The sequence below is a fragment of the Lonchura striata genome, chromosome 11 (genome assembly GCF_050655825.1).
Source record: "Lonchura striata isolate lonStrDom1 chromosome 11, ASM5065582v1, whole genome shotgun sequence".
In the NCBI taxonomy this organism is placed as follows: Eukaryota; Metazoa; Chordata; class Aves; order Passeriformes; family Estrildidae; genus Lonchura; species Lonchura striata.
The window spans coordinates 22,375,428-22,398,501 of record NC_140713.1 but is presented as its reverse complement, the minus strand read 5'-3'; the positions used below and the strand labels follow the sequence as shown (position 1 = coordinate 22,398,501).

The 23,074-nt window shown below is 44.7% G+C and overlaps 1 protein-coding gene across 3 annotated transcripts in view; it reads right to left on the bottom strand.

Moving 5' to 3' along the window:
* Nucleotides 1-18,331, bottom strand: part of LOC110476369 (hepatocyte nuclear factor 4-beta) — an 81,178-nt gene extending 62,847 nt beyond the window's left edge. Inside the window, exons 1-5 of one of the 3 annotated variants that reach the window (XM_085589903.1) lie at nt 17,232-18,331; nt 15,976-17,100; nt 14,955-15,065; nt 4,894-13,343; nt 3,401-3,536 (exon numbers count right to left, since the gene is read on the bottom strand). The gene's annotated coding sequence lies outside the window, so the exon portion shown is untranslated. The remainder of the gene's footprint in view (nt 1-3,400; nt 3,537-4,893; nt 13,344-14,954; nt 15,066-15,975; nt 17,101-17,231) is intronic. The other 2 variants (XM_085589905.1, XM_085589906.1) reach the window with 2 other exon arrangements.
* Nucleotides 18,332-23,074: the final 4,743 nt, after the last annotated feature.

The following is a 23,074-nucleotide window of genomic DNA, read 5'->3' as shown; positions in this document are numbered from 1 at the left end:
GTTGCTGGATAAATCCCCAGCAGGGATTAAACATCTCAGCAGAGTGCCTGTCCCTTGCCTGAGGGACAGGAGATGGGTCACTGTGCCACCAGGCTGTAAAACCCCTGTGGGATGACCTGCCTGCATGATCCCAGCATCATCCCTTCCTCCTGTGATTCAGCCTCTCCTCTCCTGGTGCCGTGGGCACAGATCTCAGCCTTGCAACACCCCACACAGATGCTTTATTCCCCTTTAGGGATTAATGGCCTAAATTTCCAGATTTCAGGGCAAGCTGGCAAAAAAAGCCACATCCTGTGTGAGTCAGGTACAACAGCCTTGTGGTTCCATCATGCTGTGATGTGACATCCTGGGCAGATTCCTCCTGCTCCTGCAGATTCCTGCTGCCCCGTGTCAAAAAACAAGCCAAGGTAACCCTGTCCTAGCAGTTTTAGTCAAACCTTTAAGCCCTTGAGGGTTTTGGAAATATATAAATATACTTGTGCAGATGCAGAAATAAAATAGAAATAAAATTCAGAAATAAATAGAAATAAACAGGGTGTTTTGCTTGTTGTTGCTGGCTTTGACAGGTGCAAGGCTTTGGGGTGGTACAGGGCTGGTGATGGGACCCATCAGAGGCAAAGCATCAGCCAGGACATTTGGGCAAAATCCATGCTCCTCTCCAGGCCACAGCATTTATTCCAAGCCCAGTGTAAGGGTATTTTTCTTTCCAGCAGCTCATGATTTGTGCTAAGTTGTTGTTGGCTACTCTGCATCTGTTGATATTTTCACATCTGTAAGCCTGTAAAAGGTGACACTGATCTTTCTCTGTTTCTGTGGGTGAGATTATTTTGGAAGAGGCACCTTGTAGGTGTAGGATAGGCTTCACCTCGCCCTTTAATTGGGTCAAAATAGGGTGGTCAAAACAAAAACCAAAACAAAACAAAAACCCAACAAAACAAACAAAAAAAAAGAAACCAAAACCCCAAAAACCAAACCAAACAAACCCAACAACATATATATATATACACACACACATATACACACACACACACACACACACACACACACACATATATATATATATATATGTGTGTGTGTGTGTGTGTGTGTGTGTGTGTATATGAAAGACCAGTTTCAATTTTGGAATTTCTACAGATGCCAGCCCTTGTTTATTGCCATCAATCTGTAAAGTCGAAGCTCTTGGGGCCATCTTCACCAAAAGCAGGTCAAAAATGACAAAGTAAATGCACTCTGACTGCAATATGACTTAATTTTAACCAGCAGGAGTTTCAGGGGGATTTAAAAAAAAAATAAAAAAGAAAAGAACTTGTTGACATGAAGCCTGTGGAGTCACTCATCCAGCATTGTGTAAGGGCTGTAAATCTGCCTGGAAATGAGGAATGAAATGCATCATAAAAAGTATATCATCAAAACTATAAGATCAGCTTAAAATTTATGGTAGGTAACTTGGGGAGAGCGTTGCATGTCTGAACTTTAAATCAAATCAGCTCCTCAGCTGTGCAATCCTGCAAGCTTCTGCACAGGATTTTTTTTTATTTCTTTTTCTTATTTCCCCCTCCTTGCACAGCTCCCAGCAGTAAAATCCCCACACTGTTTTCTGTAAATTCAGCAATGAACACTCTGTAATCTGAAAGTCAATACAAAACCTGCCACAGCAAGTGAGGTACAGCAGAAGCATCACTGGTTTAAACTCTGGGGGCAAATAAAACTCAATAATGAAACAGAGGATTTGTCCTCTCCTGCAAAGGGTTCAACTAATGCAGCTCCCCATTCTCCCTGTCACTTTGAGATGTTCTTCTGACCTCCACAACTCCACTGTAATTATCTTCTTGGTGTTAGTTTCTGTTTCTTCATCTCCCCAAAGACTATTATTGTCTCTCTGTGACCAGATGAAAAACAGATGGGGAGGATAAAGTGGAGAGATGAAGATTTTGGTGTCTACCTGATTTTTGCTGTGCCTGGTGAGTATGGGCAAGCATGATCAAAATTGAAGCATTAAATTGCTCCCTAAAGCCTAAAAGAAATTGTTCTTTTGGTTTCACTGTTGTGCCAGGGGAGTGGGGATCAAGATCCTTCAGAATTACACATGGCCAGAGGTTTATCTCACATAAATTTCCCTGCACTACAAAACAGCCAATGAATTGCCCAGCACAAATCTACAGGAGATCTCTTAATCTCCAACCATTCATCAAGAAAAGGCTCCAGAGAGCAACGGGGAAAAGATTCTCCTGCCCACTGAAAAACCACAAAATAAGAGCAGTCTCTAAAACAAACCAAGGCTCATCTTTTCCCTGATATCTCCTGCAGCTTCTTGGTTTTTCTGCTAATTCTTGAAGTACTGAACCACAGTCCTTACATCCATTCATGCCATATATTTATATTATTGAACTGCTTCATCTTAGCTCTTGTTTCAATCTGGGATGCTCTGTGCCTTTCCCCTGTTTTTTGGAGCCTTGGGACCAGCATTGTGCAATCCCCCATTGCTGCAACTCTGCCAGTCGTAGTGGAAAACTTTGAGCAAGAAAAAAAAACTTCTTGGACGGGCACCAAACACTCAAAATCCACGTCAGGGTTTTGCTAAGGCTCAGCTTTCATGGCCAGCAAGAGCTGCTGTGGCCTCGATCTGCAGCAGGCTGCTGGCACCTTCCCCCATCCTGCTGGGGCTCTCCCCAGGGCTCGTGTGCAGGGGAACCCTGTGTTTGCTCTGCTCCCAGCAGACTGGGGGTGAAGGCTGGGCTGGGTTTAAGCATTTCCTTGCTCTGACAGCTGATTTGTGGCTTGCAGCTTGCTGCTTCCCCAGCCACGACTTCATGGTCACACTGCCATCATCTCCTGAGCAAACAGAAACTTGTCCTGTCACCTCATCACCAATGCCAAAGCCAGGCTCACAGGGCAGAGAGCAGAGGAACCTTCACCAGACAACATAAAACTGTGAGCAAGCTCATCCTAGGGCCAAAAACAAACACCCATCTTTGTGTTCAGGTAACCCAAAAGCTGCTCAAGCCTGACCTGTCACAAACATGTGACACAGGAAATAAATTTTACTGAGTATCTCCAGATTAAGCCAAATACTTCTGCCACTGGGCAGCCCAGATGGTTTTTAGTGTAAAGAGGTACAAAAAATGGAGCAGAAATTTGGAATTCACAGGTGAGCAGTAAGGCCTTTGTAACCCCTGAGTGAGCAGGGATAGTTGTGTGACCCTAAAACTCAGGCAAGCTTTTTGTTTATTGCCATCAATCTGTAAAGTCAAAGCTCTTGGGGCCATCATCACAAAATGATGTCCAAAAGCAGGTTAAAAATGACAAAGTAAATGCACTCTGACTGCAATATGACTTAATTTTAACCAGCAGGAGTTTCAGGGTGCCTGAGGTATCTCCTGGAGGAGAGAACAGATGTTACCTTCATCCCTTGCTCAGCTGCACTGATGGGCTTCTCAGTCTGGAACTGGAGACAAAAACTTCCCAGCCTTCATCAGCTCTGGCTGGGAGAAAGAAAAGGAGTTTCCCAGTGGCTGCTTCCACAGTGCTGAAAAGACCTGGGTGGAGAAGAGGCAAACAGGTCTGTGATCCCTTGCTTGGTACACAAGGTGACTCTCAGCAGGCCCTAGAAAGAAGCTGGCACCATCACCCAGAGTGACAAGGAAATCCCAGGGTAAAGTGAGGGTGAAACTTGGAAGAAGAAGAACACAGATGGAAGGCAAGAGTAAAGACAGAAGCAACAGCCACCAAATATCTGAGTACAAGGTCTACGGATCTCTTTTTGCAGGTTCCTTGCGCTGTCCCCTGCTGCCTGCATGTCCCACCCCACCCTCACTCTCTCTCCAGGGTGATTTCTGCCCCTCAGTGACACAGTGCTTTGACATTTGGACCATCAAGGCAACAAATAAAGATCTCTGAGGAGCAGCTCCTGATTCCAGCACACCATGTTCTGCACCACATTCCAAGTCTCCTCTGCTCCATTTTATCACTGAAGTCTTGGCTGCATCTTCTGCTTTTTTCCCTCTTTTCTTTTTTTTTTTTTTCCTTTTTGTCCTTTTGCCTATTTTCTTTTTTCCAGCAAGCTTTTCTCTAGCAATCTGCTGGAACGAACAACCAGCCTGCATCAGCTGGGATTCAGCTGAGCATGGAGCTGAGATTTATGTGAGCTGAATGCTCAGACAGTTGTTCAGGGTGGAAACTCTTACCCAGCAGAGCCTGCTGGGTGATTTTACACAAGGCTCTCTGCCTGAGCTCTAGGAACCTTTGCATGCAAACCTTGTAGATGTGCTCACCAACAGAGGCAGCACCAGGAGATGCAGCAGCTAGAGAAGAGTTTGGGCTCCAGCCCTTTGCCACCAGTGCCTCAGTTTCCCTGCAGGGTGGCTGAGTACCCTCAAGGCTGGATTTTATGGATTCAGGATTGCCCACCACTTCTGCAAAGGCTGGATCTGCTCTGGAGGAGGCATCTCACACTTTACACCAGATTTTGAAAAGGCTGAGATGCAGAACAATTTCCAGGTGCCCAAATGAGAGCAAAATCTTTTCAGTCCAGCCCTTCCTCACCCTTCACAGTCTCACAAATCCAATGGCTGTGCCACAGGGAACATCCTGCAACAAGGAAGAAAATTCCCTGGAGAAAAAGAGGAGCAAGAAGCTCCCCCTGGCACCACTTGTCATGAGTTTTCCAGGCACTTTGGGACCTCTCCCACATGGGTGCAGCCCCAGGTTCTGGGAACAAATCAGTTGTCTTTGCTGATTTGATTTTGGGGCTTTACTCCTTTGCAAAGAGTCTTTCTTGACTTTAAAACAAAAGCATGAAAGAAGGGAAAATAACAGATCCCCAGGGGAAAAAAAACAAAAACACTCGTATAAACATAAAAATCTAACATTGTTAGATTTTAAAAAATACATTACTTCTTAAACCATTCATCTGTGGGGACTGGTGATGCCCTTGGCACCCTTAAAGGTGAAAACATGAGGCTCAGAAAATTCAAAGTAGGGAATTAAGCAGCTCCCTTCTCCCAAAGAGGCATTGCAGAGCTTGGTCACGTTTTTCCTCCTTTTTTCTCAACCCAAAGCTCCTGAGATCTCTTCAGCAGGTCTGGGCTGGGTTGTGTAGCAGGACATTTTCATGGGAACAACCCTCCCGGAACAGGGAAGAGAAGAGGAAGAGAAGAGGAAGAGAAGAGGAAGAGAAGAGGAAGAGAAGAAGAGAAGAGGAAGAGAAGAGGTAGAGAAAAGAAAAATCAAAGTAAATTATTGAAGTAAGAAAAAATTAATTAATTAAATTTAAGTAAACATCTAAGTAGGCTTTGCTGGGTTAAATGAAGCTGCAGAGATGTGTCCCAAGGACTGGGTGGGCTGTCACTTGTCTGCCCCACTCAGCCCCACCACACGTGGATCCTCCTGAATGCTCCAGAGCTGGAGGCATCCCAATTTTGGGTGGGGAATTCCTTGGGAGAGCCCATTGCAGGCCTTTGAGGGAAAACCCCACGTTTGTGATCCCCTTTGTACAAAATAAAAGGCATCAAGCCCGATTCTGGCCCGAGCTTGGCAGTTTGCCTGTGGAAAACATCACAATATGTAACGTTCCTCGTGCCAGTGGAGAGCCCAAAAACTATTTTAATTGCTGGTTTTTGTAACTGAATGACAATAGAGAATTCAATAGGACATTTTTGGGTTCTTAACTCACAGTCCATACATTCCTCCTCCATACCCTGGGGAGGTGCTCCAGCCAGGATTATTCTGGTTTGGAGACACTTAAAACCAGTTTAAGGGTAGTCATGGCACATTTGTCCAGACCTAAGCAAATTCTACCCAAGATTCCCCCGAAACATTTTTGGTTGCTTTGAATGGCTGATGGGACCAGGAGCACTATGCAACTCTGAGCCCACAAAAAGCCACCTCAAGGTTCCAACAACCAGTTGAAGATCAGCAGAAAACTGATTTTGGAAGGATCACAGAAAGCAAGGCAGCTTTACAAAACTAAGGATTTATATGAAAATATGATGGTGGTGATAAAAAAGGAGCAGTGAGGGAGAATTGCTGCACTGTCCCCCTGCAATCACTGTCTGACTGACAGGTCACTGACTGATGTGCAGATTTTAAGAAATCCCACAAGCAGAACCCTCAGCATTAACCACCCCTCTTTTTCTTCCCTTTGGTTCCTTTAAAACCAAAACTTTTTTGGTTTTAAAGTCCCCATGCCCCTCATTTTAACTAATCAGAGCCAGCCAGGTGTCCACCTGCTCCCCTCAGACTGAAGTGAAAATCCATTAAAAACCAAAACACAGGGCACACTCGATCTTTCCAGAAATGAAACAAAATCCAAGGAAATACCTCGATGTCGTTGTCCCGGGGAAGGCTGAATCTCGTTTCTGACCTTTTCTCCAACAGCTGGTTTGAGTTGCTGGGAGTGATGCTCCACTCAGCCCTGGGCTGCTTCCAGCCTGTGGATTCAGGAGCAGAGTCAGGACACCTGTACCTAGAACAAAACCATCCAAGTCTGGTCGGATGTGCTGCCTGAGAGAGATTAATCTTTTCAGATCAGAAGGAGCTATTCAGCCCTGCCTATCCTGGAAACACAATATTGTATTTTTTACTGGGATAATAATTCCTGGCACAACTCAGGACATTTCTTTGCTCTCCTGAAATCCCCCTACCCTGAGTTTACATTTGGTGCATTAATCTTTATTTCCCCCCCCCCAAAAAAAAAAACAAACTCAACTCCTGCTGCCTTGCCAGTCTTGTCTGTCTGTACAGCCCAGCCTGGAGATGCAGTGATGAAGGAATGTGCTGCAATGCTATGCTGTGCCAAACCTGAGTTTGGATTATTCTGGCCTCTCCAGGCCTTTAAAAACAGGCATATTTTGCTGCCTACCCTGCTCTCCTGATGGAAGCAGCTCTGCAGCAGGCAGGAGGCCACCAGCCCCCTCAGCTGTGCTGCAGGACAAGGGTGGGTGCTGTCCCTCAGCTCTTCGGGGATGATGGATCAGTCTGGGACTTGGCACAGATAAAATAATCTGAATTATTTTGCCACCACCTTTCTGGGAGTCACCCTGGGCTCACACTGGAGTGAGGATTAAAGAAGAGACACTGCAGTGAGAGCTGTGGGCACAGGGCATCTGGGATGGAGGAGTTTTGGCCCTGCAGCAGTGGGGTCAGGGGCTGATCCTGCCAGAGCAGCGGGTTTTTCTGGTGCAATATCATCTCAGCATAAATAACCAGGCAAACAGAAAACAGCTCCATTTATAACAATTCAAAGTGACACTCTAAATATCAAATTATACATTCCCAAATAAATAAATCTCCAAATAAATACTCTTGAGGCCATTACTAAGACACACCCTCTCCACTTCAGGCTTTTTCTAATGAGCAGGAGTGAAGCCTCCAATAAACCTGGCTCATGCCAAGCTCATGGAGCACAGCTTTGCAGCCCAGGGGCTGGACCACCCAGGCCAAAAGGTAAAAAATCACCTCAGGTAGATCTGAACTGCTACAGGCACCGAGCAAACAGCTCTGCAAGCACAGGACTTGGAGTTATTTACCATCAGCAGGGGCCAGAAAGAAGGGAAGTGACCTGTGAAGCCAAACCTGCTGTGGCTCTGACAAATCTCAGGATATTCCCCTTCCAGGACCTGACACAATGGCTGGGTCTGGCCAGACACAGCGCCTTTGAGTGATGGAACTCCAGCTCTGTCTGGGCAAGGAGTCAAACTCCACAAATCTCCATCCAAGCCTCACACCTGATGGCACCTCGAGCCAGTCCAGACAATCATCTGGAGTTTATGCTCTGCTCCTTCAACCCTGTCCAGCTGCCAGCCTGCCTTCTCTCAGAGAGAGCTGAGGAGATAAATGCCAGCAGATCCTTCCAAAAAGAAAAGGAATCCTGGGAAAAAAAACAGGTTTTAGGCAATCTTAGACCAAAGGCAGGGACCTCAGATAATGGGAAAGCTGGACAGGACAGAACGCACATCCAACCAATATGATTAATGCAACGTTCTCCCCTTTGTTTGTGAGAAGATGGCAGTTTATATGCACTTCCATATAGTTTACAGTTTACAAAGGCACTCTGATTGGCAAGCTAACATTGTTTACCTTTGCCTTAAGGTGGTCAGACTTTTCACACTGCAGCTCTACTCTAATTCACACTCAGCTCATTACTTTTTAGTTACCTTAACATAATTTCTAACTGTGCCACAATTAGTTTCTCACTGCACCAAAGCTTCCAGGCCCCATCAAGGCTGCTCATCAGGGCCGAGTCTGAGGGGAAGCTCAATTCTCACTCCAGACATAAATCCTGCCCTGTCTCTCTCAGAAATTCTGTAACATTGGACAGATGAGGAGGTGTGAGACCATGTGGCTGACAGGATCCTCCAAGCCCCAGCTGGAGGAAGTCCAGAGTCACAGGGCAGTGTGGGCTCTAACGAGGCTCTGCTGGGACCAACTCTGCCTGAAACAGGGCTTCTACACTCATGGAATCTTCCAAACTCATGGAATCACAGACTGGTTTGGGCTGGAAGGAGATGATCTGGATCCAACCTGCTTGCATGGGCAGGGACACCTTCCATGAGGAGGAATTTCATCAGGCTATTCACGAGCATGCCAAGCTTTGAAAATCTCCAAAAAAGGGGATTCCACAGCCTCTGAAGGCTTTGTTCCAACGTTTGAACACAGCTAAGGGGCTCCTCTTTGTGCTGGCTCCTGCATGGCCACAGCATCATCAGCTCCTGCAGGTTCTTGGATGGTTCCATTCCACCACTGGCCACTGTTCCTAGGGGCATAGAATGAACTGAAATTTGAAATGAAGCTTTTGTAGATGGACTCAAAATATCCAGAATATCCAGAAGTCAGGAATATGCTGGTTCTTTCATGGTGCCTTTTTTTATGGTGATTCCTTCTCCAGTATTTTTGCAGTGTCAGGGTTGCTGTCATCTCAAAATAAGGCAGAAAGCCTGAAAATCACCAGAACTGTAACTGCATTAGACGCAGACCTGGCAACTCAAAATTAAAGGAGTAAAACGCAATTTCCTTGGTGTCCCATTAATCTCAGAAATGCAATAGAAAAACTGAAGTCACAATTCAGGAAAAAAATTATTGAATAAAATCAGCACCTAAATTATTCCTGAGGAACCTGTTGTTGTAAACCCTGCTTTGAGCAGAGATTCCCTCCAACCTCAAATACCCTGTGTGATTTTGGTGGGACTTCAAATGATTTTTCGCATTGTTTTGAATTTAACTGTATTTAAATGTGCATTTATGTGCATTCCTGAAATGTAGCATTAGTGGGGAACTTGTTGATAAAGCCATGGAGTAAAACTGAGAAATTTTTCAATTATATTTGATCCAACTCCAAGCCTGGTCCAGAAATTAATTTATTTTTTTAGGGATTTCTCTGCATGAGCTCCTCAAGTCCTCTGTTTACCATTGGGGTTGTTTTACTCATACTTGTTTTCTCCCTGTCAAAACCACACACCTTCTTTATTTCATTTATTGCACGAATTGCTGGGATTGTGCAACTCCTGTGGATTCTTTCTAAAGCCTTAAGACAGATGACATCCAAAGAGGAAAAAAATAAAGCCAAAGGAAAATCCCTTCTCAGAGAGAAAGAACCTGAAGTCTTCCACACTTGGCTTCCAATTTTTGGTAACAGCAAAACCCCAAATTTGCATATTCTAACATGCATTATTTTGATAGAAATGTGGATTGAGCATGCTTGGTGTCCTGACACTGAGTTTCCAGAGGATAATATTGCCTGTTAAACAAAGGTCTCCAAGATGGATAAAATCTTCAAACTCAGCACTGGGTGCTGGGGAGGGATGGAGCTGAGGGAAAGGGAACATGGACGTGGAGAAGGATTGAAAAAGGGAGAGGGAACCAGAGGAGGGGATTGGGGTGGTCTGGGCAGGAATGCACAAACAGCACTGGGGGAGTTTCTGCACCACAGGACATCACCTGCCCCACCTTCTCCTCCGCACATCCCAGTAAATTTAGGCAAAAAAAAAAGTCAAGCATGCAGAACACAAACCCTTGTGCAGCTCAGCTGGTGTGGAGGACAGTTTGCTCGGAGAGCAGGCAGGAAGGAGATGACTCACAAAGATCTGTAAGAAGGACCACGAGGCAGCAGCCTGTCCCTGAAGATAATCCAGTCCTAGAACTGGGACAAAGAGCTGGGAATTACACTGGCAGTGGAACAGACAGGCTCTTCCTGGGGATAAAAGCCAGAATATGCTGATTTATGGCAAGAGGAGGAGGGATTTATTTTTATTATCCAAGCCAACCTGAATTGCTGTAGAGGCAAGAGATCAAAAATAAAGGCCAGGTCCATGCCCTTTCTAGGTTTAATTGCAGTCACTCCAAGAGGATTTTGTTTGAACAAAGGTTCCTGATGTTATGTCTGCACTGAAAAGAAAAAAAAAATAAAGGTTTCCATTTCAGTTTGGTCAAGCCCCATGAGGTAACCTGGGCTAAAATAGAGGTGAGCAGACTCCAGGGTGAGGAGAGGGATGGACTGGGTCAGATCAAAGGTGCTGATGTGCTCAGGGAGGAGCACCCGAGCACAGGAAGCTGTGACTAATTCCCACACCATATCCAGCCTCAAAAACCCACAGCTTTAGGGAGGTTTGAAGTCACAGGTCCCAGGCTGGACATGTTCATGAGCTTCTCGTGAGCCAACCCACAACAGCAGAACCTCCTCAAGATCCCACAGACATGAGCTCCTGGGTTGGAGAATGGGACAAATTACTGCTCCTCAGCTGACCCAAACCCAGCTCCTTCAGGTCAAAGCAACAGCCCAGAGGTGATTTGGGTTTAGCTTGGGGTTCAATGAAAATTGCTGAATTTAGTGAGACCCTGTGTTGGTTTTCTTTCTTTCTCTTTATCCTCATTTTCATTGGAGATAATTAATATAATTTGGTTAACTGGCACTAAAAACATATTTTCCTCTTTCTGCCTTAAATTAAAACAGAATCAGGATGTAGGCATGAACTAAGCCAAGGATCCAAGGCTTAAGGAAAGCCCAAGTTCCAACCTAAATTTTGTGCTTGAAATCAAGGAAAAAAATACTTCAGTTTAGTAAGAAGAGTTTCTTAGACTACAGAATAATATTCTATCCCATTTTTCTTTTATCTGAGCCTACCTGATTGCAACAAGGATGAGTGATTGTTTTTTTCCCAAGGCTCCAATCCCAGTAGTATACATCCCTTCATTTTTCTTTCTTTTTCCTAAAGATCTTTGGCAAATAATTTCCATCCCTGGCTTCTTGCACCCTATTTTGTGTAGGAAGGCTCAGGACATGCCTGGCTGCACAACGGGGTCACCCTCCAGGTTACTGATTAGGAAATAGTAGGGTTTGTCAACATCTGGCCCTGACAAACTTTTAAAATATAAATACAGATGGTTTTATTTAAAAGGTAAAAGGTCCAAACTGAACTCAAGGATGAAGCCTGTTTTCTTTCCAATCTCATTTTTCCCCTGGTTATTTGGTACATTGTGTTCCATTGCTATGAAGTGTAATCACATTTATATAATAAAACATAATTAAGAAAGGGAAGCATAAATTGGGAGTTCTTTCATTTTGTGACTTATTCAAGAAATTTCTAGCCCAAATTGAGTAGAATTCGTATATGTCAAGTATTTCTGAGAGCTTATTCCCATGGTAAGAGGGAACACAAGCCTCACTGAAGTAGAATAATGAGAATAACTTCTTTAACTGCTACATCCATGGACTAGAAAATTAATTCCCTTCATCCAGAGTTTGACTCTGAAGTCTGCAGCTGAACTTCTCTTTGCATGAGCTCTGATCCTGTTTAATTGTGCAGCACCCCAAGTGCAGATCCCATTTTAGCAATGGTTGCCCACGTAGAGATTTCTACCCCAGAAAAAAATAAGCCAAAGCCTTTACAATCCGTGCCCATAAGTTTTCTCTGCATAAAAGCTCACAGACCAGCAGCAAGGTGCTGAATCACCCAAGAAAATTGCACAATAAATTCGGCATAACCAGACCAAGCTCTCCACCAAACCCCTCCATAATCCACGAGGATAACCCAACATTTGGCTCTCAATAAACTCTGTGATCAGGCACCTGAGCTTCAAGAAATCACCACCCTGATTTTCAAGGCCTGACACTTCCAGTGACCTTTGGATGCTGCTATTTAAAAATACCATCTCATGCAGTCTTGCTGCCCCAGGGCTGACACCCAATAAAGCCACATCTTGTCATTTCTTCCTGTTTTGCTGAGGTTTCTCATCTCCCTGTCCCTGACAAAAACAAAAGGATTCACTCGCTCTGTGGAGTGTAATCACATTTCTATAATAAAACATAATTAAGAAAGGGAAGCATCAATTGAGAGTTATTTCGTTTTGCAACTTATTCAAGAAATTTCTAGCCCAAACTGAGTAGAATTCATACTTGTCAAGTATTTTTGAGAATTTATTCCCATGATAAGAGGGAACACTCTGTGTTGAGCACAAAGACAGGGTTTTTTTGGGAAAATGGACAGGGGGAGAAGCACAGAATCAGGACTGGTCTGAGAACATTGCTTTAATCAAAATATGTGAAAAAAATCTGGCATTCCTTAGCTAGGAGCTGGATAAAACAAAACTTTGGAGACTTAAATCCTGGGAATCTGACTGTGGCTCTGCATGGTGTTCAGAGCAGTGACAGGGGTGGGTTTGGGGGGAACAAACCCCTTTAATGTGAACGTGGAATTAATTAAAACATTTTGCTCAGCTTTATCAGAGCCAGGTCTTTGGGCAGACCCACGAGTCTGGTCTGGGGGTGTTTGTGCTCAGGCCTGGGATAAAGGAGCAGGGAGAGAACTTGCAAAAGGCTGAGCTTGTGTGGCAGCAGGAAGGGTTTTACAGGGCAGGATTAAATTCCAGATATTCTTGGACAGCTGCTGAAATGAAAATCATCAAAATGCACAAAGAAGAGCAGAGGGTTCTATGTAGAAAGGGGGGGACCAGTGGTGAGTGAGGGGCTGGAGGGGATGTGAAAATGGGAAAGGTGATGGGAATAAATTCAAAGGGAAGCAGAAAGGAACAGATGGGGGAAAAAACACCAAACCAATTTTGGAAAACACAGTGCATGAACAAGAATTTTTTTGTCTAACCTAGAAAAGCAGCAACAGGAGATGGGAAATGTCTGTTCACAGCTAAACACATAAAGATCATTATCAAGGCAAAGCAGCCAGCAGCTCTCCAGGAATGCTCCAAGGAGCACATGAGGCCTTTGGCTTTATTTGTAACAAATACCTTGAACATGTCCTCAGATTTAAGCACTCCATGAACTTGTTATTTGTTAGGATTTTTTTTTCCCTCCTTGGCATGAAACATCCTGAAGGCAGCAGTAAATATAGATATATCTATAAAAAATAAATTAAACACATGCAGCAAATATATATTAACAACATCTCTTAGTTACAGAAACCTTGGGAAAACTTCAATTGGGCACACAAACATGGCTGATTCTGCCACAGGGAGTCTGTTTGCAGTTTTTGCACTGAGCCCAAAGAACTGTGGCACCTGAACCCCTGGGAGCAGCCGGAGCAGCAAGTCACACGTTGGGTTTTTTTGCCAGGCTGCTGCTGTGCAGAACACCAGGTCCAAATGCACCAAGCAGCACTTCACAATCAGATTTTTTTGTTAAAATATGAGTTTTCTTTGCCTTAGGATTTAAGACAATTAAAAGAGCAGCATTTACTTCAACATTTGCCCACTTCTCCTGCTGCCCTGCAGCACATCCTGCTACTGCCCCTGAGCAGCACAGTGGCATTAGGGTGACATTTTCACTCTCCATAACTGAATGGCAGCAAAATAAATCACTGAGGCACGAGCTGAAATTCCCCCAAAGCCCCACCAGTGACCTCAACAGCCTCCAATGGATCCTTTGTGCAAGGCACAAATCTCACCCAAAACCACTCATTTTTTTTGTCTCCTGCTCTGCTTGAGCTTTGTGGAAGCAAAATTCCCGCAGCACCTGCACCCCTGCAGTGCCAGCAAACCTCAGGGGACATTCCAAGCTCTGCTGTCCTAATTAGGATGCAAATAATCCAGGTTTGACTCTGTGACGTGGAACCATGCAATGTTTCCTGGAGCAATCCATCCCACAGTGCAGATGGGAGGTGCTGGAACAGCTGGCAGGGGTTGCAGATAGAAAATGACATTGGAGATTCAGGAGATTGGAGGAAATATTCCCCAGGTTTTATATTCCATGTGCAGCTGCAGCACGGAAGGCAAAGCAGGATGTCAGCTGCACTGGTAGAGGAATGTCCTCTAATTGAAAAGATTTGGTTTTTATTGTATGAGGAAATGATAAAATCCAGTGCAGAGCATATATATATCAAGAAATGATATAGGAAATGAATGATATCAGTTCTGCAGGCTCAAGACAGGGAAACATCCAGGACAATGTGTTTATTCTCATTTCTCACAGCCTGTAGTGGATGGATCAGCTCTAACCTTCAGGAGAAGGATGTTTTGTGTGTGTTTGCTCTGTTCAGCTGCCAGGTGGGAAAAAGGCTTTCAGGCAAGTTCCTCAGTCAGCAGAGCTCTGCAGGCACACACAGAGAGAGCTCTGCCCCCAGCACCCTGCTCTCAGTGCAATGCCACCAGAAACAGCCCCAGGGACACCCAAAAAACCCTACAACAAAAGCAAGAAGCTGCCACAATGTAAGACAACTCTCAGGGTCACCTCTGGTGACGTGACCTCAGACAAATCTGGTTTTTATACAAGGAACTGCATTGCAAAGGCCTCTGAAGCAGCAGAGCCAGCTTGGGCTCCATCCTGAGTGACAGGTCAGGCTTTGCTGCAGGTAACCCAAATATTTTGCAGACATTTCTCCACCAATAAAAAAAAAAAAGAGAAAAAGGACAAAACTGCCACTAAATGGAGCTAATAGCACAAGGCTGGTTAATGAAAGAGGCAAGTGCTGCACTGCTGGGAGGTCAGAGCCAGAGGGAGTTTGTTGCTATACCTTCAGAAAGAGGTGGAGAGGCCAGAACAGATGTGCTCCCATGGAAAACAGCTCTGGAGAGAGGTGGAGCTCAGCTGGGTCAGCCACACATGATGATTTGTCCACCACGGCCTAAAAAATGGGCATAAAGACACATAATTAAACTACACTTCTCTAATCAAGGCAGGACAGCTATTGGATTTGAAGAGTGAGAAGGAGCAGCAACGTTGACACCTGGAGATATCAAATCCCACTTTTCAGGACCTGGAGGAATCTGTGGGATCCCTCCAAACCCTCTGTGTCCCTTGGTGCTTCTCACACAGCCAAGCCCAACACCACAACCTCAGGGGTGGATGCCCTCAGCACTGTCAGAATCTGAGGTATTGATGATTCCAAAATTGTAGAAAGTCTCTGTATTTCTGCCCCGCTGCCAAAGCAGAAGCCAGAATTGGTCTGTGCTGGTTTCCAGGTTGTTTATTCTGTTTATCTCTCACATGTTCTGCTGCCCTGCCCAGCTCTGTCCTGCAGGGCAGCGTGTGGGGCTCTGCCCTCAGTGGGATGTGACAAACATTAAATACCAGAAACTCCCTGGGCTGGATTTACAAGAACGTGCCAATATCTGTCACCTACGTTGGACAGTGTGTCCCCAGCCTGAACCAACAGAAAAATGCCAACACCACAGTGAGACATGGAGGGCATGAAGAAGGAGAAAAAGGACAAGGCACACCCAATTTCCTCCATCTTGTCCCTTTTGGACCCCTCATCTAGAATCCTAAAATTTTACTTTTGCACCCGTGCCACACTTAATTATTCCTTATATCAAACCCTCAGAGCTTGTAATTCATCCTGTAAGATTGAAAACTCTTTTCCATGGCCAGAGATCACAGCCAGTGTCTCTGGGGCTCTGTCCAGGGGGGTTCCTGACCCCTGCCAGGGTCCCTGAGCTGCCAGGGCAGCCAGAGGGAAGCCCTGGATTCCCACACAGCACCAGTTTAAACTGGGTTAGCCTCCCTGTCCCTCCCATAATACAGAATTTCCTCACCTCAGTTAAGGGCTGAGCTCCTTCTCTGGTCTCTCAGCCATCAGCAGATTTGTGGGGTCCCCAGGGATGTTTGTTGCTCTCCAGGGATGCAGAGGCAGCCCAGATGCTCAGCAAAGACCTCTTGCTTCTCATGAGGAACCTAGGAGCTCATGGATCCCCATGGGGAAAACAAAAACAAATCCCAAAACCCAAATCCACAGGTTTACATAGAGATACAGGGTTTTCCCAAAGTGTCAGCAGATTGTATTTTTTAAATTTCTACTCATTCTGAATTTTGTGTGTCATCTGCTGGAGCGTACCATGGTTCTTTCCACAGTAGCAGAGGTCTCACAAAAGCAGTTTGTGTTTTCTAACATCATCAAGAGAACAGCAAAGAGAAAATCTGTCTGGGATATTTGAAAGCATTCCTTTTGCTCTGGTTTGCAAAAGAGCAGGCCAGATTTCTGCCACAGAAAAATTCAGCAAATGGGAGAGATTTGAAGGAAACTTGAAACTGGCAGAAAAGAGCAGGAAAATAAATTAGGGACATTTATTTTAGCCTATGATTTCATTTCTTAAGTCTTACATTTGAGCATTTTCTGACTATAGACGCAGGTTATTTTTGCTAAAGCATTTACCTGCTTATCTTTTCTTCCCTCCATGCCATGATGTTTCTGGCCAGAAAGGGGTTATGTATCAAATTCACACCTTTCTGCTAATTTCTTAATTAAAATCAGCTAATTGCATCACCCTTTCTCCCTGCCAAGTGGAAATTGTCATTTTATTTGGCCTATTCCAACTTGTTTTTTGTAGAAACCGTAATATTTTTGGCTGTTTCTTTCTCATTTGAGAAAGCAAACTTTGCAAAACGGCACCAAACTCCCACAAACACGAGCTGATTTGGAGCTGAGAAGTGCAGCCTTCACACCAGGGCATTTCCCCTGAGCCAGTGCAATCATTACTCAGTGTTTGCCCAAGAAAAAGACATGTTTAAATTTTGTCTAACTCTCTTCAGCTTGTGTTACCTCCAGCGTGGGGCTTCAATACTCGGTTGAAGGAGTGGAGTGAGGTAAATGGAAATATTTGCTGGCTCAGTGGGTCTCACCTTGCAGCTCCACCACGTGAATTGGGACAATCACGCTCACCCTGTGGGGCAGAACATCCAAATTTGGTTAAAGGCTCCCAGGCACAGAGGCTGATTCATCCTCCCTGTGTCCATCCCGTTCTGTCCCAGCCCTCTTGGCTGATGAGCAAACCAGAGGCCACCCCAACCTCACCTCAGCATCCAAGGGCCTGCTCCTGGCCAGGCTTCCTCCTGCAGAAAGATAAAGGAGAAAAAGAAGAATGCAAACACCACTGGGCATTTCCAGTGATACAGGAAATATCCCCTCCTGGGACAAAGCCTTTTCTTTCTAGCTCAGACAGAGAGGTTGAAAGTGAGCTGCTGCTGGGAGCTCAGCCTGGTTTTCTAAGGAAACAACAAATCAAACGCTGCAAAAGCAATGAAGGTTGGCACTGGGGTCGTGTGGGTGTTTGGCTTCTCCTGAGTTCCACCCTCCTCCTCCCTGCTATTCCAACTTGAGCTGACTCCAACAATGTGACCCAGACTATCTGCCCTGGTTGCTCTCCCAAATCACATCCTGCCTGCAGACATCCTTCAATTCCAGCTCGTGCTGCTTGGTGGTGTCCAGAAGCTGAGGCTGGGTTGGAGGAGCCCTGAGGTCAGCAGGGTCAGCCCAGCTCCAGGAGCACCTCCAGCCACCCGAGGGTCCCAGCTCCCACCTTGCAGTGCTACGAAGAAGATTTGGCCCCGAATTTCAAACCAAAGCAAAGAAAAACTCTGTGCAGATGCCCAGAGTCAGGAAAAGCACAAATGGTTTGAGTTGGCGTGCTGAAATGTTGGCCATGTTGTTTAATTGTACCTTTGTACACCAGATTCCAAGAAGGAGGAAAAAAGCAGCTCTGTGCATTTTATTGCTGAGGTCAGGTTCCTGTCTCCCCAGTCCCATTTCTCATTCTTTAATCAAATCATTCCTCTTAACACAACCAGTTCCTAAAAATCTGCTTGCCATAAACTGCTTTAACCTTAGAATCTTATTTGCTATGACCTTCGTTGAAGGGTTTATTCAGACTTCATCTATAAAATGTTTTGTGCAATCAGTCAAGAGATCAGCAGCAAGGCCTGAGCCCAGAAATCGGCTCTGCCAAGCCCAGCCACTCTCAAGTTGACCTTAAATTTGGTTGCAAAAACACTCTGGAAGTCCAGAACAATACAGCACATTTAGAGAAAACCATCCCAGCCTCAGCAAGACCAAAAACCCCTTGTGAGGACATAAGGCCAGCCTAGAATAAGCTGGGTCTGGGCCACCCCACTTTGGGATCTAGTTTTTCAAGCTCTCTCATGGTGAAGTCAAGGAGAATCCCAGGTCTGTGACCAGCTTGGGAATAGGGACCAAGTATCTGGCACGGCCTCAGGAATTCTCCAGGGAAAAAGCATGGCCTGGGAAAAAAAAGAGATTTTTGTGATCATTCCACACTTCTGGGAGCAGCAAAGCAGAACTGAAATGCCATGGCCTGGTCAGTTGTTTCCAAGGAATAATCCAGGCCACTGACTCCTGTCTGAAGGTGCAACTCTTCCCTACACAGCCCAAGCTGTTGGTTTGTTACACAAGACACTTCCTGCAGAATTAATAAGAAATAAATCAAGTGAAGTCTCTCCTGCAAGTGACATTATGGGGTTGCTGTATCTTTTTACAGATCTCTTGTAGGTTCCCACACTGAAAGATATTCTGCTCAGCATGAAGCACCCGGTGTCATAAACAGTCATGTCTTTAGACTCACAGCTTGGATTTCACATGGCTCTAAATAAAATTAAATTAAAAAAAAAAAACAAAACACCACCAACAAAACAAGAACAAAAAAAAAAAAAAAAAAAAAAACACCAAAAAAACCCCACGTGCCCCAAACATGTTTTCTGGAAACATTTTGATTTTCAAATTATTTGTGTTCTCTAAAATGAGAAAAATCCTTGACCAAGAAGAGCTGCTTGTTGAAAGAATTACTTGTTTCTTATTTCAAAGGGAAAATTGAAAACACTTATGAAGGGTGTAGCTATTTACCAGTCCAGAGTGTTCTTATAAACAAAATAATATAAAACACATCCTCTTTGCTGTTTTGTTGTTTAATATCTTGCAGTGTATCCCAAAGTGGAGGGCAGAACAGAGGAGAAAATAGAGTATTTTCAAAAAGCCTTGCAACAGGAGAAAAGGGTAAAGGACAATGTTTCAGCTTTAAATACACAGGAAACGTGAGACAGGTACCAATTTTCCATCAGAACAGCTGAAGAAGGCCTCTTGTGCTATTTACCTGCAATTCCACTTGGGCACGTCAGGAAAAGTGAAGAAATCTGAATGCCAAGAGAAAAGATGAGTTCATCCAATGGACAAATGCATGTAGGAAATCCTTGAACTTTTTTGACAACCTCTCCACAGAAATTCAGTCTGAGAAAAAAGCAACCAAGCCAAGTTCACCATTAAACTGTTCTTTTTAAACATTGTCCCTCCTTTTATTGACAGCTGTGATCTTGTCATAATTGCTTTACTCACATCATTTCACCCACAGAGAGCCCTGAGACCATGAAAAATAATTCCATGTGCAAAGCCTCAAAGACATCTCTGGCAGATGGATTTCAGATGGGGAAGACATTTGCTCTTTTCCCTGGGGGGGACAGGCTGTGACAGTGCTTAAGAGGCTGAAGTGGAGGAGCTGGTTTGGTTTAAAAAGAGACAGAACCAAAAGGCTCTCTGTCCTTCCACATCTGCACAACAGCTGGGTTTCTCCTGTGCTTCATGCAGGCATTTGATCAGACTTTTGTGCTTTGTAAAGCAAGCAAGGGTCTAGAAACAGCCCTGCAGCAAGGGAGGAGGGATGCATTAGGTGATGCTGGCCCCTGCACACACCATGCACCTCAGAGCAGCAAGCAAAGAAATGCCATGAGGAGTTTATTTCTGTTTCCAGGTCTATGTGAGTCCCTGGGAGAGGGCAGCTCTGCCCAAATCCATGCAGTCCTTCCAGCTGTAAGAGGAAACCACCCTTAGCAATGTCACAATTGACAGCTGGGACCTGCCAGCCCCTCCCAGAGCTGCTCTGAGGCTTGGTCAGGGGTGGGGCTACCCCTGAATTTTGGGGTGGGTTGAGGGTGTTAGATTTTCCCCATCTGTTGGTATCTCTGGGGCTTTGGCCTTGGCTTTCACAGCCAAGGTGTGAAGCAGATCCAGCAGCAGCAGTGAGGTGGTGCCAGCTTCCACCCCCTCCTGATGAGGGTTTACTGTGCCTGAAACAATGAGCATCCCATTCACACCCTGAAAAATCCATTTACAGTTTCAGCCTCATGGATAACCCAGCCTGTGTTCTCCTGATGCAAACCCAGCACAGGATACCAGTTTGCTTTCATTAGGGGAAAAAATGAATTTCTGGGATGAAACTTTCCTCAAGATTCTCCCTCATTTGGCCGAGAAGTTGAAGCAGGATTACAAATTGCATTTCCCAGGTACCTGGGACCAGATTCCCTAAGACATCAAAAGAGATGAAAAGATTTACCACATGGCAGAGAAATTGTGTCTGTAAGGACATCCTTCTAAAATCAGAAGTACAGAGCACAATCTTTGGTTCCTGCTGTCCAAACCCAGACCAGGTAATGTCAGAGCTCAGGATGATCTCTGTGCCTGCTACACAACTACAGGGCAGGGTGGAGGGGTTTTCTGTAAAGCAACAGAGCAATGCAGAGTCACTGGCCACACTGAGCACAGAAAAATTGTTTCAAGCAAAATGTGACTTTATTTAGTATTTAGATTGGCCATGCTCTTATTTTCCCACAAGAGCACTAAAACTTTCCCTAGGAAAAGTCAACTCCCAGTTTAAAATGCCACGAAATTCTGATGTCAGAAGTTCAAGTTTCCCACCAAAAGGAAGTTTGATCAGAAAATGGCCACACCTCAGACCAGTATTACTAAAGCAAAATCCTTCAAGCATCCTGGGCATCCCTGTTCTAGGCCATCCAAAAAAAGACTGTAAGCTCTGCTGGTTACGGACAAAATCCCACTTGCTTTCTCAGGGCAAATAATTAATAAAGGCAAGCACAGAAATATGTTTATCTGCTCCATGATCAAAAGAGTGAGTTAAGTTTTTGGAGAGGTTCCAAGCAATCTCATGTTCATTCCAAAAATAGACCTCAGATTGATGCAAGTGGACATTGTGCCAAAGAGGACAAGACAGGGGTAAAGCAAGAGCAGCAAAGTGAAATGTGGAGCTGTTTTGTTTGCATCCTTTGATGAGTACTGATGGGAAATTTTAGCTGGAAATCATCCACAGAAGGACCTGCAGAGCCCGGCATGGTGGTTTGGGGAGATTGAAAGCAGTTGGATTTCTGAGCAGGCAACACTGATGTCTCTCTTTCCCCAAGCCATGAGTCAGGCTGTGCTCAGGGATCCAACATGAGCACAAGGAAGGAAAATCCAGCAAGCTCCAACACGTGGCTGGATTTCCTGTGGCTCAGGACACGACTCCAGTTCCTTCCTTTGGCTCTGAAAGCTCCTGGTTTAGGTTGGTTCCTCTGGGTGGACAAGGATGTGAGCAGCTCCTGCTTTTATTGGGATGAGGCACAAGCCCTGGAAATCCTGAATCAGCCAAACGGGGCTGCAAACAATGCAACAACATCCCTGACGTTACTGGGAAGATGTTCCACAACCTCTCTTCTTCCCAGCCCTCCTGTCCAGAATCCATAACTCACTGACCTGGAGCAGCCCTGTCCTGCTGACAGGCATTTCTTGGTGGCTGATTTCACCCCCTGGCACACCATGAAGGCTTTCATGTCTGCTCTAGACACAGTCAAGCAGCATTCTGTTATGTTCTTTTGAGCCTCTCTTGCTTTTCTAATAGATATTTTATGAAAATATTTTGGGATTTTGGGAACTGGTTTTCATTCAAAGTGCACAGTAAAGCTTCTCTCAGATTTCACAAAAATAAATATGTTAGGCTCCAGTTTGAATCCTTGTCATGGCCTATTGCTCCTCTTCACTCCTCCTTTAGCTCCATTCCATTCCATTCCATTCCATTCCATTCCAGAAAAGCCTTTCTCCTTTACAGTTCTGTCTGGAACTTCTTAGGTTTCTTCAGCTGACACTCTTTCTCAATTTCAACAAAAAAATTGCTCCTCTCTTAACCCAGATAGCATCTCATAAGCCAGCAAAAGCCAGTGAAACAACATGGGAAAATTACAAAAAACCCAAACAAACAATAAAATTAATTAAAATTTTTCATTAATGCATTTCAACTCCAACAAGCTTTTAAGAAGCCACACTTTCAAGCATGAAAAGAAATTACTAAAATAACTGTAATTTCACTTTTTAAAACAGTGTCTTTTTAAAACTTTTTGAATATATTTTGGTCAACTAAACCACTTTCTACTTAAAACTGCCTTGCTACAAAAACGAGGATTGGCTTTCACTCCTTTTTGATCCTTAATGAGACAGAAATGCTTTGGGGGTTTGGGTAGTTGCATAAATTTTACGTAATGTGGTTGGCTTGGGGTTGTTTTTTTCTTTCCTAAAGGTCAGTCAATCAAAAAAACACCCCTCACTTATCTGCAATTTGCAATTACGGAGTCAGACCCTCCAATTCCCTGGGAATGCCCCACTATTGACCCTTGGATGAGGAGTGCTGCTTGGGTCCCTTCCAGGGAAATTGCTCCCCTCCTGGGACTGAGACTCCAACCAGTTTCACTGGGCCAAGGCCTCGGAGCAGCTCCAAGCCTGTGTCTCAAATGGGAAAGGTTGGCACACAAAATAAAAAAAAAAATAAATAGAGAAACACATACCCAGTTCTGTAATATTGCACATTAAAAAAGCCTGCCTTGCAGGTCCTGCTGATATTTCTGCTCCCAGTGTGTGAATTATTAATATTTAGTATCTGTGACTCATTGATATTTACTTTAGGAGGTATTTTTATAAAGTTTGAGTGTTGTCTCGATGTAGGAGCTAACGGAGGCTCCTGTTGTTAATGTCCAGGGAGCCCTCCCTGAACAAACTTTTCTGGTCACTGTTTAAACTGGGCTGCTGGGCTC